This window comes from Dipteris shenzhenensis, chromosome 11, assembly GCF_047967505.1.
Source record: "Dipteris shenzhenensis isolate YYH24624 ecotype China chromosome 11, Dip_SZ_1.0, whole genome shotgun sequence".
Classification (NCBI taxonomy): domain Eukaryota; kingdom Viridiplantae; phylum Streptophyta; class Polypodiopsida; order Gleicheniales; family Dipteridaceae; genus Dipteris; species Dipteris shenzhenensis.
The window spans coordinates 21,028,931-21,040,155 of record NC_141606.1 but is presented as its reverse complement, the minus strand read 5'-3'; the positions used below and the strand labels follow the sequence as shown (position 1 = coordinate 21,040,155).

Sequence of the window (11,225 nt, the reverse complement as noted above, 5' to 3'; positions counted from 1 at the left end):
CCAGAAAGTCTTTGGCAAATCTTTCCCTTTCATCATACTCCTGCCCATTTCGCAGATGACGCGCATCTTGCGTTCTGCTACTCCATTTGGCTGTGATGTATGTGGCGGGGGTTTCTGCCTCTTGATCCCGTGACTTTTGTAGTAACTTTTGAATTCAGTTGATGTGAACTCTCCACCTTTGTCTAATCTCAATTTTTTCACCTTCCTCCCCGATTCTTTCTCGATCATTACATGCCATTCCTTGAACCTACTAAAAGCCTCGTCTTTAGTCTTCAGGAAGTATATCCATATCCTTCTACTATAGTCATCGATCAGCGTCATGAAGTAGTAGGAACCACCCAAAGCTTCCGTCTCCATCTTTCCGCAGAGGTCCGTGTGAACGAGCTCTAGAGGAGCCTTTGCCCTACTGGCCTCTTTAGGAAAGGGCTGCCGATGCTGCTTGCCCATCATGCAAGCTTCACATACATCGAGCAAATCTGTAATTTCTGGTAGGTCTGCAATCATTCCACTTTTATACATTTCCTTCAAAGAACTAAGTTTAGATGACCAAACCTCTCATGCCACAGCTTAGTGTTCTTCACATCGGCTCGAGCATTGAAACTGAGAGTTCGTAGATGTTGTTGCGCCATGTACCTTTACAATGACCTTCCCTTGAAGATCCAGAATCTGTGCACCATTCTTATCGAATTGAACTTTGAGGTCCCGATCTGTGATTGCAGAAACGGACAACAAGTTCCTCTTGATATCTGGTACATAAAGAACATCGGACAACTATTTTACAACTCCATCTGACTTGAGAGCAATCGTACCTTTTCCTTTTGCTGGACATTTTGCATCATTGCCGACTGGTACCAGAATGTCATTCCCTACTGTTTGTAGAGAGGTATACCAATCCTTCCGACTGGTCATGTGGCGTGATGCACCACTGTCAATAATCCAAGGTTCATCCGCAGGTACATGAACTGCCTCCGTGCAAATCTCCTCAATCGCTACGAACAGCTCTATTGGTATTGCCTGCGCGTTGTTGCTGGACTCTTTCTTTACTCTGTTCTTCTCATCTGCAATCTTCTTTCGGCACTCATCCTGCCTTGTTGCAATAGAAGCACTTGATCTTCTTCTTTCTCTTTTTATCATTGGAAGAAGATGGGTTACCAGAGTCCTTACCCTTACCTTTCTTTGATCCAGCATAGAAAGCCGAATCTTCTCCAGTCCTCATCTTTTGATGCATCTCCTCCTCCAGAAGCATACCTCTAGCATAGAGCACTAGACCGTTGCCTCCAATCTGGAGTTATTCACATCAAACAATTGAGGATACGTCAATCATGACTTCCAATGAGATTTGTGTGATTGGAAAGAGAACCTACTTTGACCATTCATTGCCATAGGGTATGTAACAGTTAATGACGCAGTAGACTCAAGCCTCGTTGGTGTTGAGAGATCAGACATGGATGAACCCATGATAGCATGGATCAACCCACACTTTCTTATCATTCACATTTGATGGTAAGCCCTTAGCATGAGGCACTCCCATCTACGTCAACACAGTTTGATTCTAGTGATGTACAGCCATCATATTCACACATGGATTCGACTCCATCTATTGTCACAATAGATGCAAATACCCAGCAGGAGTTCATTAGTTATCATGCAATTTTTCAACAAGTAAGTCCTATGTACAAGGCTCTCACATCACCAAGCACATGCAGAGATATGTGCCATAGCTCATTTACCTCTTCTGGTGATTCCATTCTAGAATCCATTAGTAATGCTTTCACCTCTGCTCTGGAGAATTTCACATCCTTGGACACAGTTTTCATTATCAATCACCCTGACCCTGGTGATGAACTTCTCTGAAGCTTCAGACTCAAACAATTTCTCGTTTGCGAGTTGAGTCTCCAGATTTTGAATCCATGTCTGATTCGTGGTCTCGTACTGATTTTTCAAGACCATCCATGCCTCCTCCGTTGTGGTGACATGTTGAATTAATGCCATGATTTAATCACTTACACTGCAGACAATAGAACACAGCGCACCTGCATTTCTTCTTGTCCATGTGAGAATCTCATCCACAGTTGGTACTATCTGTTGTCCTACATTGGCTGGATCCGGTCTCGCAACCGGCCTCACCCCAGTAGCAGTGTCCCAAAGCTCATATGCGCTTAGGATGGTCTTCATCTTGAACTTCTAGAGTGGATAGTTAGTGCCGTTCAACTTTTCGCTTTCGCCGAACGGTGGGATTCGAAGTGTTGTGGGTTGGGCCATCTCTCACAATCTGCTCGCAAACAGAAACACACTACCAAATCTTCTTGCTAGAGTCCAGGCTCTGATACCATGTAAGAAAAGAATACAACGTCTGTGCTCAACAGATAACAGGATCTCGTACGCAAGAGAGAAAATAGATAGTATGGAGAATCAAAAATTTGATTACTGTAGAACTGATACAATAGATGGCACTGCCTCCCAATCGTGCACTCCTAAGAAACAAGCTTCGATGGCGAGCTGGAAACAGTAGAGGACGGAGATTGGATGCTAAGGAATCAGGGTTGTTGTAGCCAGTGATGAAATGGGCTTCACGGGCTCGCTCTTGTATAGCCACTAGGCGTTCGGTGGGACCCAATTGGGTGATCGACCCAGTCTGCCCAAAACGGTCGACTAGGGGTCCGTCCCAAAATAGGCCACCGACCACACATTAGAAGCATGGCGTAAAATAGAGCAAGTGACCTACATTCACTGTTCGGCCCAGAGCCATCCGGGATCATCTGGGACTCCAAACGGGCCCCGCAACCCGAGAGTAGGCTACCCCAGGAAATGCTCCATCTACCCTCAATGCGGTCAGTCATGGGATGCCTTCCCGCACTTGCATGTAGCCTAGTTGGCAGTGTGCCAACTCCGTCCAGCCATCAGGCCACACATGGCCCCCATCTGGTGTTCAAACCAGGACCTACCAGATAACCGAGCTACTCAAATGCCTTCTCCTCATATGGGGGGCTTACAAGTAGAGTTAGCTGGTTCCCGCGTAGTTACACGAGAGTGGAGCATTGATATCTAACAAAAAGAAGAGAAGGAAGAGGGGAAAAGAGATCGAAAGAGGGGAAAAAGAAGAGAGGAAAAGAGCATAAGCATAAGAGAAGGAAGAGGGAAAAAGAGCATAAGCATAAGAGAAAAAGAAAGAAAGCATATGCTTATGCTTATGCATGAGCATATGAGCATAAGAAAAAGAGAGAAAGCATATGCTTGTGCTTATGCATAAGCATATGAGCATATGCTCATGCATAAGCATAAGCATAAGCATAGGCATAGGCATAGGCATATGCTTATGAAAAGAAGAGAAAAAGAGAGGGAAAAAGAAGAGAAGGAAAGGAGAAGGAGAAGGAGACATATGCTCATGCATAAGTATAAGCATAAGAGAAGAAAAAACATATGCATAAGAGATTGAAAGAGGGAAGAAAGAAGAGGGGAAAAGAGCATAAGCATAAGAGAAGGAAAAACATATGCATAAGAGAAAAAGAGAGAAAGCATATGTTTGAAAGAGGGGAAAAGAGATCGAAAGAGGGGAAAAAGAAGAGAGGAAAAGAGCATAAGCATAAGAGAAGGAAGAGGGAAAAAGAGGATAAGCATAAGAGAAAAAGAAAGAAAGCATATGCTTATTCTTATGCATGAGCGTATGAGCATAAGAGAAAAAGAGAGAAAGCATAAGCTTGTGCTTATGCATGAGCATATGCTCATGCATAAGCATAAGCATAGGCAAATACATATGCTTATGGAAAGAGGAGAAAAACAGAGGAAAAAAGAGAGTGGAAAATAAGAAAAGGAAGAGGGAAAAAGAGATTGAAAGAGGGGAAAAAGAAGAGGGGAAAAGCGCATAAGCATAAGAGAAGGAAAAGCATATGCATAAGAGAAAAAGAGAGAAAGCATATATATGCTTATGCTTATGCTTATGCATGAGCATATGAGGGAAAGAGGGGGGGAAAGAAGGAGGAAAAGAGGAAAAGAGGGAAAGAAGAGGGAATAAGAGAAGAGAGGGAAAGAGAGGGTTCCTACACTCATCATTGCAGCTAGCGCTTAAGGCATTAGTTGCAGGCCAATGCAAATAACGGAAATAACAGAAGGGAAAAAGAGGAAGCACTTTCTTACCTAGAAAAGTCATGAACTGTGTTTCGTGGACTGGCCCTACAAAAAAGAGGAAACATACCATTTTTTCAGATAACTAGTTAGAGAAAGGAGGAGTTTGGAGAAGCAACTTTTCAAAGGGATTGGATGAGTTTGGAGAAGCCTACAAACAAGAAGAAAGAGGAGGAAGAGAAATACCAAAAAGAGAAGAGGCGAGTCTTCTTTCTTTCACCAAATCTCATTTTTTGTCCTTAATCTCTAAAAATCAAGCATGAAAATTAGCACATAGCCTTAGCAATACAAGGAGAAACATGCTTCAACACTCACAAAATGAAATCTCACAAAAAATAAACCTACATTTCTTAAAGAGACACACCTTCTTGAAAAACTTCCTTTCACACAAGTAGAGAGGGAGAAGGGTGGAGAGGGAGCACAAGTGTTGGGAGAGGGGCTAGGTAGGGGTGAGGAGTGGGGAATAGAGAGGAGGACAGCGAGGTTGTTGAATATAAGGTGGGAGGAGAGATTTTTACTTTTCCCGCAATAGAGATGTGAAAGACGGTGTCGTGCAGGGTTTCGAGTTTTAGCCCCCAGCGTCGCTATATAGCGACATTGGTCAGTCGCTATATAGCGACGTTTATATCCTAAAAGCGTCGCTATATAGCGACGGTTTAGGGCACTTTTTGTTAGAAGAGAGGAAAGGAGCTCATGGGTGGCTATTTTTTGGATCTTAATAAATTTCCTTACAGCTCATGTTATGATTTTGGAAGTGTGCAGATGGAAGGGACAAGTGGAAGCTCATCAGATGATGCACCAACGCCCGGGAGCATAGAGTGGCTTATGGAGAGGTTGTATTATCATTGCAGTCATTGCAAGCGAGAAGTACGACATCAACGTTGTATTGTCATGCGCCACTTGCGTATGTATGGGGAGGAGCCCGAACCAGTACCCACCGTTGGTGTTGCACGTGGTGATGGATCATTGGTAAGTCAATGCTATTTGAGTTTGTGATTAATATTGGATACCATTATGACACGAAACCTTGAGACAAGATCTTATATTTACACGAAATCTTGAGACAGGATGAGGAGGGTGGCGAGGGTGCCCATATACCTTCACACTTTGAGCAAGACTATAGTCTCCCAGATGTGCCAGATGATGATGAGGGTATGGTGGACATGATGGATTCTATTTTTAGGGGCACTACATCACATGTACATGTGATGTCAGAGTCTGAGGTCAATATGCGAGAGTTGCAATCAACAAAGTTGTACAAGGGTGCTAGGATGTCTAAATTGTGGGCTTGTCTCTCAATCTTGAATCTGCAAGCAAAGTATGGACGGTCGGATACAAGTGTCTCGGCCTTAATGAGGTTAGCTCCCGCATTAAATTAACTCATTATTTGGATATTGTTTGTTTTGAGAATCATCATTATTAGAAGCCTATGTATGTTTGAATTGTGATAGGTTGCTCCAGAAGATGTTGCCTGCACCAAATACCATGCCTACATCAAGAGATGAAGCGAAGAAGATGCTAACAATGGTGGGTATGGATTATGATACCATCCATGCTTGCTGTAATGATTGTATTCTCTTTCATCGTGAGCATGGAGATTTGGCTAGTTGTCTGAAGTGTGGGGAACAATGATTTAGAGATGACTTGCAGGGTGAGTAGATACCAGTAAAGGTCTTGAGACACTTTCCCATCATTGCAAGAATATAGCACATGTTCTGATGCAAATCCATAGCGGAGTTGATGACTTGGTATGCATCTCATCGGTCCATTGAGGACACATTGAGGATTCTCACAGATTGTGCAGCTTGGAAGCACATAGACAATCAGTGGCTAGACTTTGTGAGGGAGCCATGCAACTTGCATCTTGGGCTCGCCATGGATGGTGTGAATCCTTTCGGGTTACACTCGACATGGCCCATAGTCTTAGTGAATTACAATATCCCACCATGGATAACAATAAAGAAGGGACACCTCATGCTTGCACTACTTGTGCCAGAGAAGTACAAGGCCAAAAATATGGACGTGTACATGGCACCTTTGATAGAGTAGTTACAGATCTTATGGAGAGAAGTGCGGGTCTTTGATATTTCTAGAGCTCCTAGACATACCAATAATATTTTGGTTAGGGGTATCTTGATGTGGACCATGCATGACTACCCAGGATATGGAGAGTGCGCAAGTACATGGTTGTGTCTTTACATGTATAATATAGGATTATGCTTTTATGACTCTCTTTCGCACACATCTCTTATACTAACACATTCATGCATGCGTGCAGGACTTGTTACAAGTGGGTACCATGCTTGTCCTGTTTGTGGACCGGCAAAAAATTGATTGCACGATACTCGAAACATATGAGGATGAACAGGGGTGACCTAGGAGTGAACATGGGTGACAGAGAGGTGAACATGGGGAATTGACATAGGAGTGAATGAAGGTCATGCTCGATACCTTCCGCTGGACCATCTCGCGCATGGAGGTCAGCTTGATCCACCACCACCATATTTGAAGGCAAGTGACTGGATTCAGGTTTGGAGGGCAAATGGAGAGGAATCTCCTCGTGGTATGAAGAGGCTATTGATCTTTCATGAGCTTCCTTATTGGGGTCAGTTACAAATCAATCATCTCTTGGATCCCATGCATATCTTCAAGAATGTGGGGGCTACTATTTGGCTCGGGGAGGTCACTCATCATATGTAACCCTATCACGTGAGTTCAACAGAAGGATATTTTTTATTTCTAAAATTTACAGAAATAAATATACATAAGGGACTATTTAAAATAGTTTTGAGAAAAATTTACAGATTTGTATAGAAAAGGGGTACATTTTATTAATGAAAAATTTACAGATAAGGGATTTTAGAAATAGGCCTTGAACGCACGTGATATAGAGGGTTTATACATAGTGACCCCCCCGAGCTATTTGGGCGCACTTGGTTGGTTCCAAAGACTCGAGAGGAGTGCGAGAAGACTTGCGTGCTATGAATAGGATGTCTCGTTTGTGGTCCCAAGTGCGTGCTTCAGGAAAAGTTGTCCTCTCGAAAGCAACATGGATCCTCTCCATGAGAGAGGAGGCAGCGGTCAACAAGGCGGACATCGCCTCTTTTCAAACACCCACAAGATACATGCGTTGCTTGAAAGGAGCATTTTCAAAGGACAATAAGCTTAGTGGGCCCAAGTCCCATGATTGGCACAAGGTCTTATAGGTATTCTAAGCTGTAGGATTAGTGTATCGATAATCGTGATGCGTTAGTGTATAATGATTATGTTATATTATTGACATGACATCTTTGTTGCTTTGATAGTTCATCCTCCCAATTATAGTAAAAGGGTGCTTACAAGAAGATGTTAGAAATGCTATATTCAAGATCAATGGTATTGTGAGGTATGCTTCCTATCAAATCGCATTGATTGCATTTTCTTCAATTTAAGCTGAATAAGCTATAGACTGATTATGAATATATCTTACATGGGCATGTGAAATAGGTGGATATCTCAAAAAGAGATCTCCATATCGAGCATCGGGAAGGCTAGGGTGGATTCCATCGAAGCCGTATGCTTGCTTGAGAAGCACTTTATCTCGAGCATTATGACAACTCAAGTGCACTTACTTGTGCACATAGTTGATGAGGAAACCATTGCAGGTACCATTCACAGTCGGTGGATTGTTTTCTTAAGCGGTTTATGAAAACTTTGAAGGGATTTGTAAGACAAAGAGCAAGACCAGAAGCAAGCATGGCAGAGGGATGGCTTGTGCAAGAGTCATTAGTATATATCACAGAGTTTCTTGCATCCACGGATCCCGATATGCCGTAGGCTTGGCATAACAAGGATGATGATCGCATCATTGGCGAGGTTCCCCAAGGAAAAGGGATTGAAAGAAAGATGAGTGAAGAGCAAATGGAGAAATTCAATAATTTTTGTATCCCCAATAGCAAGGAGATGTAGAAGTGGATTGAGAGATATGAAGCGGCCAAAGCCAAAAGAATAGTTGCAAGTTAGAGATTCAGAGTAATTTATAGGTGATCGCAACCATATCCATGGGATCTTGCCCTTCTCCCCACTCACATGTCACTTGATTGGCTACAACTGGCTCTACGTAAAGTCGAACGTGATGGAGAGACAACAAACAAGCACGAGCGAGAGTTATCATTTGGATGTATGATGCATGTAAGTTTCTTACCTCTTAACGTAATTAAGTAATTATTTGTGGCAATATATACTATAAAATAGATGCATCTTCATTGTTTTAATGATGCTCTTTTGTAGCACAAAAAGTACAGTGCATTATGGTCATATGGACGAAGTGCATTATGGTCATATGGACGACATTTTCGCATGGAACGCATCGATTCAAAGAGAGTCACGTATGATTGTGGAGTCATGGCTAACTTCACACAAGATAGCCAAGCAAGTGTTTTAGATACCAATCTTCTCTCCTTACAGTTGGATTATTGTGGAGCCATATGCGAAATCTATGAAATTGATTCCAGACGATTTAGTAATTTCTTTCTTGATGTAAAATGGTTTAGAACTATTTACAACGATCCCCATGCGACAGTGAGAAAAGACAGTAGCGGTTTCTTTGCAATAGACTCCACCAAACTTTGGACCGATGAAAGTGATACTTTTGTTCTTCTCAAGCATTGTGAGCAGGTGTAAATTAATGATTTAATTAATATAAGCTTTCATTTTTTAATGCCACTACCAATGTCGGATCGAATTGATCCAGATGGATCTAGCGAAGAAGATGAAGATCACAATATGAGCCAAGAGGAAGATGCACATAATGACATCATATGGGAGAAAGATGGAGATCACGATATTGAGGAAGAAGATGACGATCATCAAGAATCACCACACTTTATTAAAGAAGATGATCAAGTCTTAGGTGAACGTACGATGCTAGAGTATGATGATGATATAGGAGATCAACTTGGTATAGAGTTAGAGATAGACTTGTTTGGCGCATTAGACTTGGCTTAGGATGAAGCCATTGATGTAAATTCTCTTCATTGAATTTTTTTCATCTCAAACTTGGACATGAATATATGAGCTTCAAACTTGATGTACATGCTCTTGTACTTTTATTCTCTCAAAGGATCATACATGTATGAAAAGGAAAAAAAAATTGTCATTGGGAAAAACTATCTTTTAAGGTCGGTATGGAAAAAAACGCTCTCTGTAAAATGTCACTATAGGAAATTGTCTCAATGTCGCTACATAACGACCATTCACAAGTCGAATAAGTGTCACTATATAGCGACGCTCTTTAAACATCGTTATATAGCGACACTTGTCTAAAGTCACTATATAGCGACACTTAATGAATCCTGCTTTGATTACTGATGATTAGCGCCCCGTGCATGCTAAATGTCAGTGCTTAAGCCTCAGAATAGGGCCCGTGTGTAGTAGTGGGTCATCCCGTCCATATACAAGCAAGTGGATATTTGGCAGAAAGTCAACAAGACAATGGATAGGTTAAAGTACAAGCCTTTGTCAAGGTCAACATTCAGCAGATTATGGAGAACTATATTCAAACAAGTTAGTCTATCAAAGACAAGCAAATTCTCCAAGTACGAGGCTTGCTCTGAACTTAAAATGAAGCTAGAAAGAACAAAGATAGAAAGTGAGAGGGAATGGTTGTTACTAAAGAGACGAGCACACAGTTTGCAGCAAATATCTTGTAGAAGCCTATATTATGCATGAAGGTTTTCTTCAGAGTTGGACCCAAAGCATAATCTTTGCATCATTCACGACAAGATGGATCAAATGAAGACTTGCATATATACCAAGGCTACAACCTACACCAAAATCATTGAATCATATCATGCAACTTCCTATAGCCTTAACATGGATGCTCACTCATGGACATGGGCAATTGCCATATGGAAACTTCTCTCATAATGACCCTTATTTCACTATTGGTTCATTGTCACTATGTTTGCAAAACCTTGAGAGGTTAGACAAGCACATGTATGGTGATCTTTCAAACAAGCATGGTAGCAGAAGTCAAGATTTATTCTCTGCATTGATGTCTAGAGATGCATTAGATTGCCACATGCATGAAGATGGACTTTCAACAGGAAAACTAAATAAATATGACGTTCAGGTTACAACAAGTTCAAGGATAACTTCATCCAGTAAAGGGTACAAGAAACTTGCACGAGTACTACTCTTACAGGTAGACAACTATGGTTGTGAGAATAAAAATAGATACTTGTTTGCATTCTTATCCCTGCTTGTTGCACGTGGAGTCTTTCAAATGATCCAACTAGGGTTCTTGATGGTGGGACATAAACATGAGGACATCGGTGCATTGTTTGGTAGATTCTCGGAGAAACTAAGAACGACTTGTACTTTCATATTTCCTCATCTGATGCGATCTTTCAATGAATGCTGAACCTCTTGTCCATCCCCATTTGTAATTCAAGAGGTACTTGATTTCAAAACATTTGTAAAGGGATACTTGTGCGAAGGAAAAGAGGCATTAGTGGGTCATTCAAAACCATTATAGCTTTGGTTTTTGATGCGTGATGGCGATCCAGTGTTTCAATATATGATGCATCCAAAATCAGGTCAATGGAAGCCACTAGAAGGTATTCAATTATGGAAACATGATGTAGAAGGTAGAGCAATGCTACCATAAGGAATTCCCAATGATGTTCCTATAAGAACATACTTGAATGACAAAGATGTTATAATTTGGGGAATCAAGAAGCATGTGGAATATTGGAGATCTCATCTTGGTAACAACATAGGCAGGGATTCATACTCAAAGTGGAGGCATGAAGGATCCAAATGGAGCAATATGGAAGCGTACATTTTGGAGTAAGGCGTGTTGAATCATGGGAGGCCCAATTTGTAAGTATCGATCTCAAATTATATTGTTTATATAGTTTATTAGAAGGTTGTTTCTTTGTACTAACCCCTCCACAAATTGTGTCATCTTGTAGCTTGATATCATGGGTAGGTACCCTACTCCTGTTGAGACAGCCTACCACCGCCACCATCGCAGAGGAGATACATGGAGGCACTTCTATAATGACAGGTTAATTATTGAGGAGCAGTATATCCAGGCTACAGGAGCGCCTCCCCAGGTA

General features: G+C 41.7%; 1 pseudogene; it reads left to right on the top strand.

Moving 5' to 3' along the window:
* The first annotated feature begins 9,594 nt into the window (after positions 1–9,594).
* On the top strand, positions 9,595–10,875 carry LOC147896757 (uncharacterized; annotated as a pseudogene).
* The last annotated feature ends 350 nt before the right edge of the window (positions 10,876–11,225 follow it).